We start from the raw sequence: 18,255 nt of genomic DNA on the forward strand, positions 1-18,255 counted from the left end.
TCGTGGAGGTGGAGTACAGGAGTTGACGGGAGAGTACTCGGGGTCGATCTGGCGGGTAGTGTAGACATATGTGGATGTATGCGATCGTCGGGTGGGGGTCGATGTATGCGGATGGTGGGCAGCAGTCGATCCAGCGGGAGTCGATTTATCGCATCTCTCCCCTTGAGTCCTGTACTCCACCTCCATGAGAGGCACAGGCAGAGTTGATGGTGGAGCGGCAGCAGTCGACTCACCGTGGCGAAGACGCCACGGTAAGTTGATCTAAGTATGTCGACTTCAGCTACCTTTTTCACGTAACTGAAGTTGCGTAACTTAGATCGATTCCCCTCCCCCTGCCTCCCAGTGTAGACCAGGCCTAAGAGAGAAAGCTGTTGGGTAGAATGTGGCTGGAAAGAGGCCTGGAACAGTGAGAAATGAATCGGTTTCCTGTCTGATTCCTACTGTGTTCAGGGATAAAGAACTTTATGTACATTCTTTGTAAATGAATAGACTGCATCAAAGAAATACTTGACTATCATCATTTTCTCTTCTTAACAAAACCAATCCACAAGATCCTGAATATTGGCTTACCATTTACGACAAAAGGGATAACAATAAGAAGCTTTGTTCATCTTGTCCAATGGTTCAGACATCTTCACTCTTGCACTCTCCTCCAATCCAAACACCTCCCATATTTATTAGGATTCAGTCTGGCTGGAAGTCAATTATGGTTGTGCCAACTAGGATGCAGTCGAGTAGCTCATAGAAAAGATCCCCTCTGTCTCATGACTGGAGATGAAACTAAATGAAAGAACCCTAGTAGTTCAAGGAATGTCTTTTCAGATTGTTAACACTTGAAGGTAGACACCGAGTCTTCTGTAAAAGAAATGCCTATGCTTGATCTTATACTCTTACAGGTTTATTGTTATTTCTGAAGAATGATCATTCAGTAAAACAGAGGGAAGACCACATTGTGGGTACTTATAGTAAACCCAGAAGAATATTTTGTTCCCCAAGTTCTTTGGGGTTTTATTTATCCTCTTAATTTCTCTATACAGTGTTTCATGCATATTAACACAGCTGCCCTTGGTATTTTTTGGATAGGCTTGCAAACTAGACCTTGCCCAGCTCACTGTCCACAAACAAACTCAATTCCTGTCCACTATTATCTAACCCCTATGCATAGTGTAGGCCTAAGGATCTAGGTAAGTCATAGTAATATGATTCTTTGGGATGCACCTCAAACTTAACAGACTTATTTATTTTACATTAAAAATGTGAAGGATTAAGTCCCCTCCCTCTCTACCCCACCCAGTCTCCTGATATAGAAGTGGATCTCAGCAGCTAGGGTTGAAGAGAACAAGCAATCAGTATATAGTGCTTTACATTATTCAGGCTGTCTATGCAAGGTAAAGGGCTAGAATGTGGGATTTTTTTTAAATGAAAGTTGGGATTTCCCTTTACAGTTTTAGTTCTTCATCATCAGAGGGGCCTGCAGTTCTGGGCTTCAGGGGATAAAAGATCTATTCAGCAAGTTTAGCATGTGGTTTTCTTTTCTCCATTCTTTCTTCTGAGTGTTAATTGGCTTTTGTACAGTAGGCAAAACTGCTGATAAATGCTTGGTAAAGAACATAACATGTATGTCAATTGCGTGACAAAGGACAATGTCTGCTCATGATGAATTATCTTTGTTCTCAGAACTGAAAGGCCAACGTGGAGCTTGAGTAGAGACCGTGGAAGTATTGAGGAAAAATTGGCTGTAAAGAGATGGGACTGTCTGACTGCAGCTTATCCTTTGTTGCTTCCATTTAATCACAACTAAGAACAGAACTAACGATGATAAAGATACAAACATATTGAGTCTGGCCTGTTTCCATGCCTCTTTGTCAGGGGCGGCTCCAGGCACGAGCACGCCAAACGCGTGCCTGGTGTGGCAAGCCATGGGGGGGGGGGCGCTCTGCTGGTCGCCGCGAGGGCAGCAGGCAGGTTGCCTTCGGCGGCATGCCTGCGGAGGGTCCGCTGGTCCCGTGGCTTTGGCGGACCTCCCACAGGTGTGCCGCCGAATCCGCGGGACCAGGGACCTCCCGCAGGCAAGCCGCCAAAGGCAGCCTGCCTGCCGTGCTTGGGGCGGCAAAATACCTAGAGCTGCCCTTGCTCTTTGTATATATGAGATAACTAATTTGGGGTTGTGTGGACATTTTGTGGGGCTCTGGGAAAGTGCTGAAGCTGCTCACTGTGTTCTTTGACTACAGTTCCTCATGTTCTTTCTCAGGCTTCTATTCTTCTGTCTTTTGCCACTATTTGTTTTGTGGAAGCACGGGACCAGCACACACAATAACTCCAAACACACATAGCCCTTCACTACAGAACAACCCCTCCTATTTGCCTCCTACACCACTCCACGCAACTCTCCCAGAACAACATAAGTCACACAGAAATCAACACAACCGCCCACACAACAACAATGAAAGGCTCACTCTGACGCCTAGAATGTCTGCTGAGTAAGTGTGACATGATGGAAACAGCTACAAGCATTTAGAATATCCCACGATTCAATCATCTCTGGTATTCATGGTCTGTTACTATTGGATTTTTAAATTCTCAGCTATTTCAGGGCCGGCTCCAGGCACCAGCTAAGGAATCAGGTGCTTGGGGCGGCCAATACAAAGGGGCGGCACTCCGTCCGCTATTGGGGTGGCACGTCTGGGTTCGGCGGGAATTTGGCGGTGGGTCCCTCAGTCCCTCTCTTCCTCTTTGAGCAGCTGCTGAAGTGGAAGAGAGGGAGTGAAGGACCCATCGCTGAACTGCCGCTGAAGAATGGAGCGGTGCGATTATTGAGCTGCCGCCGAAGTGCCGCCAATCGGCTTTTTTTTTTTTTTTTGCCGCTTGGGGCGGCAGAAAACCTGGAGCTGGCCCTAAGCCATTTTCAGCTTTTCTTACACACTACATTATAAATTATACCCATATGACAGCACAGGCATTCAACTACTGGTCTTGGACTATATCCCCAGTACCAGCACTGGTGGGCATCACAAATTCCAAAGGGTCCTGACTCCATGCCTTGAAGGTATTGTTCCAATGGGATCTGACAGCATCACCACTGGGTCTCTGCTCAGCTCATGGGGTCGTGCAATGATATCCTGCTTCTTACACACAGCTCATGACAGTTCCAAGTTGCAGTATTTGAACAACACTGAACATGAAATGAGTGATCTGTGTGCTGCAGGAATTAAAAAAAAAAGAAAAATAGGAGAGTTGCCAGGATCAAAGGATCTCAATATGATTAAAATCTATGATTTGGAAATAATGATGATTTATCATAATAAAATTGCACCACATGACTCAAAGCATAGAAACATTAAAACAATGACTGTATTACATGGGGAAAGTACATGATATCAACCACAAATAGATCAGCTGAGCATGCCAGGCTCACATGAACAGAAAAAAAATGTACAGAACAAACTGCTACTGAGCCCATAAACAACAATTCTACTTAAAACAGGTGGCGCAGTCTATTTAATAGCTAGATATGAATTTAATTTTAAGGATCCCAATTTATGTCACTCCTGGATGTTGATAGAACCTTTGCTACAGTCAGAGGCAATTATTTTTTCCTCTAAGTTTCATTGAGTTGGATACGCAAGTTGTGTAAAATCACACTTCCTAAATTATCCTATTGACTTCAGTGGGTCTATTCATATTATAAATATCAGTGGAATATAAATTAGTGAAGAGACCCAAAGCTTGAAGTGCTCTGTTTTTAAATCAGGCCACTCCCATAAATATCATGAGGAAGCTTGTCTGAGTAAGGACTGAGTAAAAATAAAGACCTCTGAACTTAGATATAGCAGCAGAAAATATGTGCAAATACTTTCTCATGAGGGTAACCTACCCACAAAATTTTCCTATCATCAAACTACTTCTGTGTAGCTTCTTCCTGTGACTTGCCTATCACAATGAAAACTTTTAGGATGCGCTTTCTAGGGGTTAAGCAGCATAAGTTCTGAGGTTTTTGTCTTGCAGCTTTATCACAGGCCACCAGGCAAAAACATTATTATCTCTCTCTGTCCCAAACCAGTGCCATGGTACAACTTCCAGTTGAACACAGAAGCAGGGGCTGCTTCAAAATACTGCTTCTTCAGGCAAATAGACAGTAGGGACTGCCTCTTCTTGGAGATGAAAGTTTCACCTTCATTGTGCTACTACCTCTTGCCATCCCAGTGAAGGAAAAATCAAAGATCTCAGAAGAATATCATCTTTTAGTCAGGTATGCCCCCCAACCCTCAAAGCCATTAGGCAAGCTATGGTGAATTTATCTGGCCAAACAGCTTAAAGAAAGACTATAGCTCCAAATGCCAAGGCAATTTACATGTAGCAAAAAAGATATTTTTTACCAATGTGAACAACAGTGAATGCAGTTAAAAGTGCCCGTAGGCAAGATATTAATAATGATTCCCTGTACCATAGTTACAAAGTAAATAATCCTAGAACTGGTAATACCTCATCTGTTGGAAAGAAGATAAAAGAAAACTTTAATTGTGCTCTCTGTAGTGAATATTTAGGGTACGTCCAGACTACCCACCCTATCGGTGGGTAGCGATCGATTTATCGGGGATCAATATATAGTGTCTCATCTAGACGCGATATATCGATCCCCGAACGCGCTCCCCATCGACTCTGGAACTCCACTGGAGCGAACGGCGGTAGCGGAGTCGACGGGGGAGCCACGGACATTAATCCCACGCCATGAGGACCCGAGGTAAATCGATCTAAGATACTTCGACTTCAGCTATGCTATTCACATAGCTGAAGTTGTGTATCTTAGATCGACACCCCGCCCCACCCAGTGTAGACCAGCCCTTAGATCCTCTCCCTCGCTTGTATTTATCCCTCTGATGTATTTATACAGAGCAATCATATCTCCCCTCAGCCTTCTATTGGTTAGGCTAAACAAGCCAAGCTCTTTGAGTCTCTCTCATAAGATAGGTTTTCCATTCCATGGATCATCCTAGTAGCCCTTCTCTGCACCTGTTCCAGTTTGAATTCATCTTTCTTAAACATGGGTGACCAGATGATGTCTCAACCAGTGTCTTATATAATGGTACTAACACTTCCCTGTCTCTATTGGAAATATCTCGCCTGATGCATCCTAGGACTGCATTAACCTTTTTCATGGCCATATCACACTGATGGCTCATAGTCATCCTGTGATCAACCAATACATCTAGGTCTTTCTCCTCCTCTCACTTCCAACTGATAGTCCCTAGCTTATAGCAAAAATTATTGTTGTTCATCCCTAAATGCATGACCTTGCACTATTAAATTTCATCCCATTTCTATTACTTCAATTTACAAGGTCATTCAGATCTTCTTGTATGATATTCCGGATCTCCTCTGTATTGACTATTCCTCCAAACTTTGTGTCATCCACACATTTTATTAGCACACACTCACTTTTTGTGCCAAGGTTAGTAATGAGGATGTTCAGCTTTTTGCAGCATCTGAGCTCTTAGATATTCATGCATACATGAACTTTAGTGGTACATTATTTCAGCTGAATAGAGCAAAAGGTGCACCCCCTGGCAGCCCAGGAAAATTTCCCTACCCTGTCTTTGAAAGTCACAGGAGGCTATGTCTTTAGGGAATAAAATATCCCTTCCTGTTGATCCCTGGTACCTCAGTACATTTTCTGCAGCTGAGATCACTGAAGTATTATGTCTCAGGGCAACCTCAAAGGGAGGGCAGGGACATATGCATTTAAATAATAAGAGCCCTTATGGCTACAAGGTTACTACAATGTTATTACTGATATTTTGCATGTTTGCATATGCTGTGTGAGTATATTCATATTCTGTACAAACACTACCAGTTAGTAGGGACCCATCTTGTTCGCCAGTAGCAACAAGTTCAACATTTGCTCTGAGTTTAGGAATGCAGCCTTACTCACTGATTCTTGTTCTCACAAGACTATAACCTTTTGTGTACGTTGCTATTATGATTGAAAGTTGCTTACAAACCGTGGGCTGGATCCTCAGCTAAAGCTGTACTGTGTGCAGCACTGGTCAGAGGGCACAGAACTGCACACTAGTACAATGGGGCTAACATGGTTGTGGCCTTTAAAGGCTACATCACTTGAAATGTTAAATAAGAACAGGTGGATTTGGTGGAACAAAAAGTAGCATAAAGTTAATATTGGTGCTAGGGCAGGTGTGGAAAAATATAATTTCATTTCATGAAACATTTTGAGGTTTTGACACTTTTATTCTGCACCAGAACAGAATCAAGACCTTTCCAATTTTTTACACAATAAAAAGTGAGAGACCCATGCTAGTATAGCCAATTGCCTGGTGGTCAGGTGACTCACCTGGGATATGGGAGAACCAGGTTAGTACCCTAACCACTGGGCTGTTAGGTTTTGAGGGGTTTGTTCTCTCACTCTCTCTCTCCTTCCCCATAGACATGAGGAAACCTTCCCAACATAAGTTGCACTCCCCTGATCTTACTGGTGCTGTTTGCAATGCTGATACCCCAGGGCATAATTAAAATAGACATGGGACTGAGTATGAAACTGGGAATTAGCATGGCATAGGGGCATGTTGGCCATGATGATCTCTCTTTTTTTCCAATCATACTTCCTTTTTTCTCCTACACACTGACAACAGAGAGCCAGCTACTCCACCTGCAATATGACACCAGAACACCCCACCTACCCTGTGGTGATCATTCTAGGACTGAACAGACCAGCCTTAGAGTCAGATTGCACCAGCAGTGCAGTGCAAAGTAGTCACACCACATGGGGGGATGCTGAATCTATATTTATACACTAGATAGGGCTAGAACCAAAATACCTGCAATCTGCTATTCCTTCCTGATGATCAGAGAACAAAGTAAAAATGGGTGAATGTTTTCACAACTCTTCATTTCTGTTTTACATCAAAATTTTCCAGTCAGATGGAACCAATACCCCCCGGCAGCTTACATACTGTACCTGCAGTTAGAACAAGCAGCCATAAGGCACTATGGAAAATAGAGCTGCCATTCAGTGTGTCAGCCAAGCAGGATTGCAACACTCAGTTGCTCCTAGAAGTTTTTATTTCCCAGGCTGTACTTTCAGGAATGTCGTTAAAGCTATGGTTGGTGCATTTAATTGGTGTTTGGAAAGAAAGAAGGTTAATGTTACCTGCTTTGCTCTGGCTTTCAGCTTCAGGAAAGACAGAATTTCTTTTCTTTTTCCAGAGCCAAGATCGTGATGCCAGTGGGATATTTTCTTCAGAAGCAAGACACAATGCTAGGCGAAAAAGAAAATGTCAAACTCTGGGGTTTTTATTTAAAGTTATAGTAAGATTTTATTTTATTTTATTGTAAAATAAGACTAGGGTTAGTTAATGTGCAAAGGAATAGAGTAAAAAGAGAGAAGTCAGAGGCATAGCATGTAATATACCTAAGATCACCTGGGCACTCCTATTTTTACAATATGTCATACTAAAAAAGCAAGGGGAACTCAGTGAAATTTAAGAAATACATTTTAAAGGTTCTTTTTATCTTTTTTACACAGCATATAATTACCTATGTAACTCACTGACAGAGAGATAGGGGAATGGTCTGAGCACAAGATGGGGAAGGAGCAACTCCTGAGTTTCAAATACAGCTTTGCCATTGCCTTCCTCTGCGGTCTTGGGCAAGTGTCTTATGTTCTCTGCCTCAAATTCTAATCTGTAACCTGGGGATAATATTTAATTCCACAGAGAGGTGACAATGTTAATTTGTTATAGTCTTTAAAATGTTTTACAGATGAAAATCACTCTAGAGTGATCATGAACAAGTCATCAGTTATCACACCGTGGCATGTATCATTTTCAGATATCACTCTAAGGTAACTCTTGGTCATTGCTGACATTTTAATACCCTTTATAAATGCTGTATATTGCTTACACTTCACAGAAATTTGAGGCAAACAGTTTGGTAAGATTGATAACAGAATAAGGGTCAAATCCCTGTCAGGTGCATGACCCAGTTAGGTGGAGAAGGGAATGTGGCCTAAAGCCAACAGATGCTCCCTGGGCTGGTTCATCCCCCTGTGTGAATTAGACCAATTTATATGGTGCTCTAATCTATGTCAGATGGTAACAGCCCCCTTACACAGCCAGGGATTGCTGGAACACAAGATGCTCTGCCTTTTTACATTGACATGCACCTAACATTTGAAGGAAGAAGTGTGTGGCAGGGAGGGAGAGGGGGTTACTTCATTCAGTCTTGATTCTGCATGTACATTGTTTAAGCTAGTTATGCACAAAACTAAATTTGTATATGAAGAGAAGCACTAGAGATGATAAACTCTAATCAGTTTCACCTCCTCTGCCAACTATGTGGATATTTAATCTGCATTGCCAAAGAAGGGAAAGGCAAACACAACTCGTTACATTTGTGTCTGTTTCCTGTTGGCATTATGTGACATCTATTGTGAGTCAATCTATAGTAGGATGAAACTTCATTAAAGTGTTTTCATGTGCATCACTGTCAAAAGTACAAACAGATATTAGTCTCTCAAACTTAACCAATCTCCTTATCTGGCAAATATTTAGTAAATCAGGAATTTGCTGAAAACAGGTCATTTCAGTTTTCTATGGGGAGAACAATTTAGGCGGGGCTGAATTAAGACAGCACAGGGCCCTAGCCACACCCCAACATCTGGGTCTTTGTAAATATTCCTCATTACCCTGCCCCACAGAAGTAGCACCATCCCCCACAAGGTGTGGTGGTGGGAGAGGCCCACAGAAACTGTCTGCAATCATGGCAGGAAATTAATCTTTGGGCAGGCTGAAGCCTCTTTCCAGTTCTGTATATGGGGCCTACAACACCACTCAATCCTATGGAAGGATGCCTCCCTCTGTTCCAAACGAGAGTTCTACAGGGAGGCCCCTCTTGCCACACGAGCAGATGGCTCTGTGTGTGTGTGTGTGTGTGTGTAGGGGGGCTCCTGTGTGCCAACTCACCAGAGAGCATATGTATGTGTGGGCTTCTGTCCTACCAACTGAACAAAGGGCTCTGCTGTGGTGGAAGTGGCAGAGCCCCCCCACCCCGAGGGCTTTGTCAGAGTAGTAGAAATGCCCCTCTCATCAAACCCTGTATTGTTTGGAGTGTTGACACAGTCCCTTGGCTGCACGAGGTGGAGACACCCAAAGCTCTTTGCTCCAGTGGTAGGACACCCACTACGCACACAGGGCCCTCCTCTCCGATGCCGAGTGGCAGCCCTGCCTCCCACAGAGGTGCTGCAGAAAATGAGGGTGGTGGGTCCCCAGCCTCAGGGTCTGCTCTGGGGGGCCTCAAAGAATGGCAGAAGTGTCCCTTAACATTGACTTGGTAGAACCACCACACTGTGACAGCAGCAGTGGCAGTGGGCTTGTCTCCTCCTCCTTGACTGCCTGAAAAATGGGGAGTCGCAGTGGCAGCTGAGGAGATTGGAGATGCTTAGTTTCTTGAGTAGAAACAGCAACAGCTGCAGTCAGTGGCTTCCTATCCCATTCCCCATTCACCCGAACAGAGGTGGCACCAGTAACCAGAGCCACATTGCTCCTCCCCCACGTGAGAAGTAAAGGAAGTGGCATTTGGTTTCCCCTACTACCATCAGCCATGATGGTTCCTCCAGCTAGTTCTCTCCATGAATGGAGTCCCAATGTGTTGTAATATGCAGCCTGGTGTGAGGAGGATTGAGCAGGGAAAGACATTTTCCCTCCTTCTTGGCTCTGGATGGAGCAGCTACTATAGTTCCTGTCTCTTGTGGAGTAGACAGCCTCATGCAGCTAGTCTGCTCCTCTGTGGTCCAGGCTGTGCATTAGCAAGCCATCAGATTAGGGTGTTAAGACATAGGGTTATTGTGCCTAGCATTTACCCAAGCCCTGACCTCTTTAGGGCATATATATATGTGCCCTAAAGAGGTCCCCACTCTCTCTGGGAACGAATGGCTGTAGATATGCCATCCTTCATCTCTTTCTTTTATACCTTGAAGTCATTTGATGATTTCCCTAATAATTCTTTCAACTGGGGGTTTGCCTCAGGGTGGATAAAAAATAGTGCTTAAAAACAAATCTGATTTATTTACATAAAAATAAACTCATTTAAAATTAAATTTGAAATTATGACAACCTATGTTCCTGCCCTACACTTACTGTAATCTATTACAATCATTTAAATTAAAGATAAATATTAAGCAGGACTTATTTGCTGCCAAAGTTTTAAAAAAAGTCAAACTGAACTGGTAGAAGTCACTGGCTAACCATCTGGAGAAACTGTTGAAGAGCTAAACCAGTTTTTGACAGCAATAGCCTCTTTTGCAAGTGCAGAGAAAATATTTTATTCATTTTATATTATTCAACTAGTTTAGTTCAATGACTAGATCATTCAAAATTGCGAAACTAGTGGGAGTAGAAGAAGCAGAAAAGCTTGTTTTCCTTTTCCAAGCTATGAATAAAAACTAGGTGTGAAAGGAAGAGATTTGTTAGTTCTAAAATCTTAAAGGACATGGTGACCAGAAATCAGTTGAATTCACTAACTGCAAATATTTGCTTTGTTTAATAAATTATTTTTAATACACAAAATACATTTTGATAAACTTGTCTCTTATATATCTAGCACATTAGGATAGTTTTATTTAACTAATAATAAAAATAAAATGCTGTTTTTGAGCATTTTAATTGAACTGAAATTTCCATCCAAATAGAGCTTGACACAAATCACAAGTAAAAACTTAATCAGCTAGTAAATAAGAAATTATCATTCACTGTTTTCTAACACAATGAAAATGTAAAAATTCAGAATCTGAATAAATGTATCTTAAGCTATATAATTGCTTATATAAATGCGTATAGATATAGCATATTCTTCTGGTTAGCAAAAAGAAGCACCAATGTAAGGATAAAAGTTGTATTTAGTTGTGATTCAACATGTTTTAATGGTTCCCAATCAATGAGAATCAGCCTTTCTTCAGGAAAATAATTAAAGTACCAATGCCAAACGTGATTAAAATCAGTTATTTAAATAAAAGTTTCCTCTTTTTGGTGGCTTAAGTCATATTAAAATTGGTGATTTAAATCACTGTGATTTCAGTCCATCCAACATGACTTGCTTACATTATCACAAACTGATCTTCACAGCTTTTTCTGGAAGGAATATTAATATATGAGAAGATCTTTGAACATAGATGTCACAATGTTCTTTCACATATCCTTTCCCCCTCACCCTCTTTCACTTTGGTCAAACCATATTTCTTCGTTGACAGTTCCTGAGCAACTCAGCCTTGAGCAACTGCCTTGCCCAACAGCTTTGCCTAATGGAATTGACTAACAATGTTGCTAACCTCATTCTTCTTAATGGCTCCTAGTCGCTGAGATTTTTCTGAGACAAATATGAGCCATTAGAGCTGACTGACTTCTTAGCCCTGTGATATTAAAACTCATTCAAGTTACAGGATCTCCCTAAATTCTCTTATAATGAGAAAGATACACAAATATAGCTAAAGTATCAATCAAAAGCCTAGTATCTACAAATAATCCTTCAGGCCATTACCTTCTCCTACTTACTTCACTTTGGCAGGGAGATGCACATAGTACTTAGCTCCAGGGAATCAAATTAAAGTTATACATATTTCTGCTGTAAACAGCAGAACCACCATAGCAGTGATGGGAAATACACAGCTCCAAACAACTTTCCTGGAAATTATATGTAGTAGTGTAATGTTATTTGGGGAATGAAAAAAACTGACTCCATTAAGATTATAACAATGCTTCACATTTATATAGTACTTTACATATTCAAAGCACTCTGAAGGCATTGAGAGCTTAATCCTCACAACCACCCTGTAAGAGAGGTGAGCAAATATTATTAATCCCAAACTTCTCATGCCTGTCTTATTTAGGTTCAGCTGCCTGAGAGTTCAAGCATGAAATAATGCATTAATACCCCGAGTGCCACTTATCTGCAATCTTTGACACATTTAGTGATATAGATACTTCTAAGCAAATTGCGTGCTCACGGATCAGTGGTATGTATCATTTTTAAAATGTTTTATTGATAGAAATGGGGAACATGTGGGTGTTGGGGTGATACAGTGTATTCACAATCTGATCTGTCTATTAGGATGGAGCAGATTGTTCCCCTCTGCGTCAGCTCACAGAGCTGGTCTGACGAACCATGGGGGAGTGGTATCATGCTTCTTCCTCCTCTTCCCTGTTCAGGATCCTGCTCCCTGGAGTGGAGCAGGTGTGAACAGACCTGCTATTGTTATAGGCTGTGGTGCAGCAATAGAAGGGAAGGGAAGGCTTCTTCCTTGGCCCTATGTGCCTGCATGCCTGTGGAAGACTCTCTGAGTCTGATTCTTTTACTTATATATTATCTTTTCCCTCAGCAACATTTGCATAAACATACACACTCAAATTTTCAAAAGTGACTAGTGATTTTGAGTGACACAGGACATATTCACGCTGCCCCACAGTTCAGTCTACGGGGTGGAAATAGAAGTGCACACCAAAATGGTGCACTGTAAGTCTCCTGTGTGGGTGCTGAGGGCACAAACTAAAACGTTCCTAGTTTGTATTAATGTAATCGTGCACTTTGGGAAGCACTGCTAATCACAGCCCAGAGTCCAAACTGTGGGGCAGTGTAGAATTGTCCTCAATTGTTGGGTGCTCAAATTGAGCCACCTTAAGTCTAGATCTTCAGAAAGTGCTGAGCACGTGCCATCTGACAAATAAGTCCCCTTTAAGGCCTCAAGATGGTCATCCAAAATCTGAAGCCCCCCCAAATTACTAGTTGCTTTTGAAAATTTGGTCAAGAACCTTTTATTTTTAAGTGTTCATATGTTGCAGAGCAAAATTTATTTAAAGAAAGTATATTTGTGAGCAGAACAAGAGCAAAGCTATGCAAACAACTGATTTTTCAGTTCACTGGCCAAACCAAAAGCATTTGTTTCAGGGCTACCTGAAAAGATTTTTTTCCCCCTAACTTTTCAGCAAAATTTTTAAAATGAAATTGAAGTTTATTTCAAACTAGAAAGTTGTTTATAATAAAAAACTGAAATATTTCATTTCCAAAATGTCAAAATGAAATTTTTCCAGAATACGTTTTGACAAAAACAAAATTCATCATGAATTCATGAAATCTTTTGATCAGCTGAAATCTATATTTTTCAGCAAAAAATTGTCTGAAAACGTTTGACCACCTCTAGACAAGATTCTTGTTTAAACCAAATATTTTTCCTACATTTTGAAGTTAATGTTTTGCATTTTTGTGTGATACATGAGCCACGTGTTATATGCTTTATGTGGAATGTTATGACGACAAGTTATAGCTTGCTAAAGGGAAACCCAGTAAAAATAACGTTTATTAAAATCAATAGAAACGTTTTTCTGCTCCTACTTCATATTCTCCTCCTGATGTCAGACCCCTCTGATAACAAAATTACTTGCCTTGCGAAAGATTATGATGTTACAAACAAGTTAATAACTTCAGGTGAGATGTACGCAGCAGCAACATAAGAACTAGTGAACAAAGCTCTAGCTTTCATGCAAATATCCCTAATAATAAAATGCATGGGAGAGATCAAGCATGGAATGTATAATATATACGCGGAATTGTTTGTAAACATAATGGGCTTCTGAAGATTTTGATGGGACATCAAGTGACACCTTGTATAGGCTTCCCAAAATCTGCACTTAAGAGCTAGGTTTTTTGTTTTATTAATTATTATTTATTAGTCTCTTCCTGCAAAGCAGAACTGCACCAGCTCCACTGCATCTTGCTTCTCCACAGACACAGAAATAGGGGACAGGATTTGCACCACACTGAAAAGTAAATGGGCTTAATTCTCCTCTTGCTTACACCTGGTGTAAATCAGGAGTAACTACACTGCTGTCATCACTGAGATCAAAATCAGGCCCAACTTTGTTTTTCTTTTATTATTCCTGCTTATTTTTTGGTTGTGTTCCTTCTTTTACCTTCCATATTCTTATTTGTTCCGTTCCTTAGTCTAATAGATGGATTTATAATTTCACTCACAAGGAGGTTTATTTTATTAGTTTATTTAAACATTTCTGTTTTCATAGACCCAGTTAGGGCATGTCTACATGGAGATTTACTGCATGGCAAGGCGGGGTGTAAATAATTCTACAGCACTCTAACTTGCTGTGTGAATCCTGCTACAATGCACTTAAAGTACTGTACTGCACTCTGATGTATCGCTGCAGAGGTCAAAGTGCACTATGAAATTTTTAGTGTAAAACAGCAGGGAACACACAATGACTTAGTGCCTAGCAGGCTAGTGCACGGCAGATTCACATCTTGTCTTGCCGTACAGAAGTTCCCATGTAGACAAGCCCTTACTCTAAATGAACAGGCCAAATTAATTCCTAACGTAAGTCTGCTTAAGTCAGTGGAGTTAGAAACCAAGGATGCCTATGTCCCATTGCGTTTAATTAATTTTTGTTACTTTTGAAAGCCTATTCTGAGCTGGGTAAAACCTTGTTATAAATTGCCTTAAAACCCGTGAGGTTCATGGCAGTGAACGCACCCTTCAATTAATATAACTGTAAACATAAGCCTTGCCTAAGACAAAAGGTGTAAACCCACCCTCTTTTTGGATGAGTATTGTTTTGGGTGTGGGTGTGTGGGGGAGAGAACACACACAGACTGAGGTCACAGACAAGAACAGGGAGAGGCAGAGGAAAAGTGGGGAAAAAGCCAAGCAGGAGCCTGTAAACACAATCTGATCCTGGAAAAAACTAGAGAGCTTTTGGGTCTGGTGTTGGCTAAAAAGGCTTGAGGCAGTAAACTAAGACACTGCTCCTTTTGTTCTTCGTCCGTTTGTGTTCAGGGACACAGGACTTTGTAAATTCTCTGTAAATAAACAAAACTGCATCAGAAAAATACCTCATTATCACCAGTTAATACTTCCAACTGGAGCATCCTCTGGACCCCAAACTTTGGCTAGTTGCTAGGTTCAAAGGAGGCATTACCTACATTTTTTTGGTAGTGCCAATTAAAAAAAAAGTCCATTAAAAGATTGTTTTCTTGTGAATGACATTGTTTTACAAATTTCTAAAGCAAACAATTAATGTTAGCTGGGGTTTTATCACTGTAACATTCAGAATATTTACCCTACATTTCCTAACCTCTCTTTTTGCAGATGTTAACAATTTGCAATTGTTAAACCACACTTTAAATATAACAGGCTTGTCTCATGGTGTGACATTGGAGTGTAGATTTCAGCATGGACTGAATAAGGAAGATGCACAATATATACTGTTATCTTTAATAAAGTCATAAAATATTTGCAAATCAAGTAGTGGCTTTATAATGGGAAATTTGAAGTAGTCATGAGATCTGGCTCTGTTTTTGTGATCTTCTCACTAGCTCGAGCTTTCTGAAAACAACACTCAACCTCTCCTCTTCCATAAGTAAAACTGTGAGCCACCAGGACAGTTATAAAAGATTAAAAACAAACATTCTTACTCTAGCAAGATTATTAGGTTTGTTGGTTCTTTCACATCTCTATCAGCAGAAACAGTTTTCAGTGCATATTTTTTTTTTTTTTGCTACACTGACAACTTATCTCTTTCTGAACCTTCCTTAAACAGCTATGAAATCTGGATCATTTTAGCTTTACTAAACTTCATTTGTAGCTGTATAGCCTAAGAAGCGAAGAGTAGGTAGTAAGTCAATTTTCAAGCTCTGCACTCAGCTTCCATGTGCAAGCAACCAAATATGTTAAATAACATTTCCTTTGCACACCCCTTGTGCTCCCAGGAAGCTGTGTACTGTAATTCTACTGAGCAAACACTTTACCACCTTTCATTAGAGAATACCCGAAAGCAAATTTACCTTCATCCATGGTAAACAATCTGCAGATTAGAGACTGGCTCCACACAAGTGAAAATTAAATCGACTATATGTCAGACTCCTGCATTAGGCACATATTGATCTAAAAAAAATGCAGGAGCCTTTCCAGGGAACAGGATACTGTTTTCAGTGGAAAGTAAGACGTGCTTTTGATGGGGATCAGGTTTCTTGTTCTGCCAATAATCACGCCATTATGGAAATGAGTGCTGATGGTTTGTCTTACCTACATTTATTTGTATAGCTACTTACACTGAAAGCTACAAATGTCTGCTTTTTCAGGGAAGTTAGTTTAACAATCAAATACAGCTCAAACCTGCTGTGCCACAGACCAGGCTAAAAGTCAAGAATACACAAGCAAACATTATATACTTCAAAGCATGTAAATCCATATAAAGGCCTAGAGTGGGGTGATTTACACACAGCTTTGTATATGGGGCAGCATATAGCACCATTGCCCTGAGGGATCAATTACAGAGACTGAGCCTTTTCCCCCAATTTCATTGGCCTACAAAAGAGGTGAACACCATTCAGATGGTGTAGATTACGCTCCTCTCCCATGTTCTGGCCCTAGTCTGGAAGTTTGTTGGAGGGGTGTGTGGAGCCATATCCTGCCCTCTTCCTGCATCCTTTCAGGCAATTTTCTCACCGACGAAAGGAGGAGTGAGCAGTCCTTGCTTATAGGAATTGCTATTGTGATTGGCCCTGTGTGGGCCATGCAAGAGTTTTTTTTAATCGCAGTTAATTTTTTTAATTAATCACTTGAGTTAACTGTGATTAGTTAGGGAGGCATCTAACATGACCACCAACCCCATGTACCTGAGGGCAGGTCTACACTAAGGGCGGGGGTCGATCTAGGGTACGCAAGTTCAGCTACGTGAATAGCGTAGCTGAACTCGAAGTACCCTAGTTCGAACTACTTACCCGTCCAGACACCGCGGGATCGAAGTCCGCGGCTCCAAGGTCGACTCCGCCACCGCCTTTTGCAGAGGTGGAGTACCGGAGTCGACCGCGGCGCTTCCGGAGTTCGAACTATCGCGTCTAGATCAGACGCGATAGTTCGAACTCCGAGAAGTCGAACTCACCGCGTCGACCCGGACGGTAAGTGTAGACTAGCCCTGAGAATGGCATATCACAATCCGGCCCTAAGAAAAGTAACAACTGAGTTGAGAATTATTTCTTTTATGTTCTTTTCTTTCTCACTTGTATATGTAGCTCTCACCCTGCCCAGATGCCAGTATACAACGCAGAGCTCTAAAGTGTGTGAAAACAATGCAAAATAAAGGATGCTCCCTAAATTCTTAGAGAAGAGGAAATTTAAACTATCAGATATTGATGAACTGTTTTGGATGCAATCAATGCAAACTGCAACCTTCACTTAAAATCAAACTCAAATCTTTTTGAGGTTTAGAAATGTTCAGCTTGCAAATATCTTCTGCAGGTCTGAGCGATCTAATTTCTGTTGAAAGAATGTGAAATATGATATTTTTGCTACAGTTCCACACCTGATGAAACCAGGAAGCATTGAATATTTCATGAGACAGCTTGTTTTCAGGTGACTTCAGGTCCAAATTTCAGATACAAAAACGTTCAGATAAATGTACAAGCTTGCACATGTTTATCTGAAATGACTTTTGAGTTTGATGTTTTTGTAATGTGTGAAATCGGTATTACATTTAGAGCAAATATCTTCCCTGTGTTGCAAAAGTGCTCTGTGTGGAAAGCGTGTACAGAGGCCTCTTGCCCTTCCCCCCAACCCCATGCATTTGACAAAGATCAGGGCAGAACGCAGACTTAGCATACTCACAAGCATCATGGTCCCAGCTAATGCACCTGACAGTGTGGTACTATGGGGGGGGGGGCATATTCAGTCATCTTGGGAAAAGACCAGGCCCAGATACTCTTTCCCTCTATATTCATACTGCTGTCCAGTAACAAGCACTGGGGCAAGCATGCATGAATTAATCCCTTCTGGAACAGCGGTAAGGAGAACTGTAAAATGTGCTGCTCCCAGCCTTTTGTGAACCATCCTAAGGCAGGGCAGGCAGAATGGCTCAAGCATCCCTAGATAGCTGCTATTGTTCTGCTGCCCCACCTTTGTGACTCAGAGGAACAAAAGCAGAAGTTTGACTTTATAACGTAATCTGAAAGAGGGTGTCTTTTTTATTGTTGAAACTGATTCATTACCATTAATTAACAGAAGAAACTTTTGATTGGAGTCTACTTACAAGTTAATACACGATACAACTCACAAGACCATTCCATTAGCACAATGGCCTATTTCAAGTAATATCTTGTAACATCTGAATTGGGTGTGAATTGAAGGAGATATTACAATATAGGATCTGTTTGAATTTTTTCAAATGAAAACTTTTTTTTCAAACCAAA

The 18,255-nt window shown here is 41.2% G+C and overlaps 1 protein-coding gene across 1 annotated transcript in view; it reads right to left on the bottom strand.

Annotated features, from left to right (window-relative positions):
- LOC123373224 overlaps positions 1-18,255 on the bottom strand; it is a 101,862-nt gene that overhangs the window by 46,530 nt on the left and 37,077 nt on the right. The window contains exon 2 of the mRNA XM_045022092.1: positions 7,163-7,270. The gene's annotated coding sequence lies outside the window, so the exon portion shown is untranslated. The remainder of the gene's footprint in view (positions 1-7,162; positions 7,271-18,255) is intronic.

The sequence above is a fragment of the Mauremys mutica genome, chromosome 6 (assembly GCF_020497125.1).
Source record: "Mauremys mutica isolate MM-2020 ecotype Southern chromosome 6, ASM2049712v1, whole genome shotgun sequence".
Taxonomy (NCBI): domain Eukaryota; kingdom Metazoa; phylum Chordata; order Testudines; family Geoemydidae; genus Mauremys; species Mauremys mutica.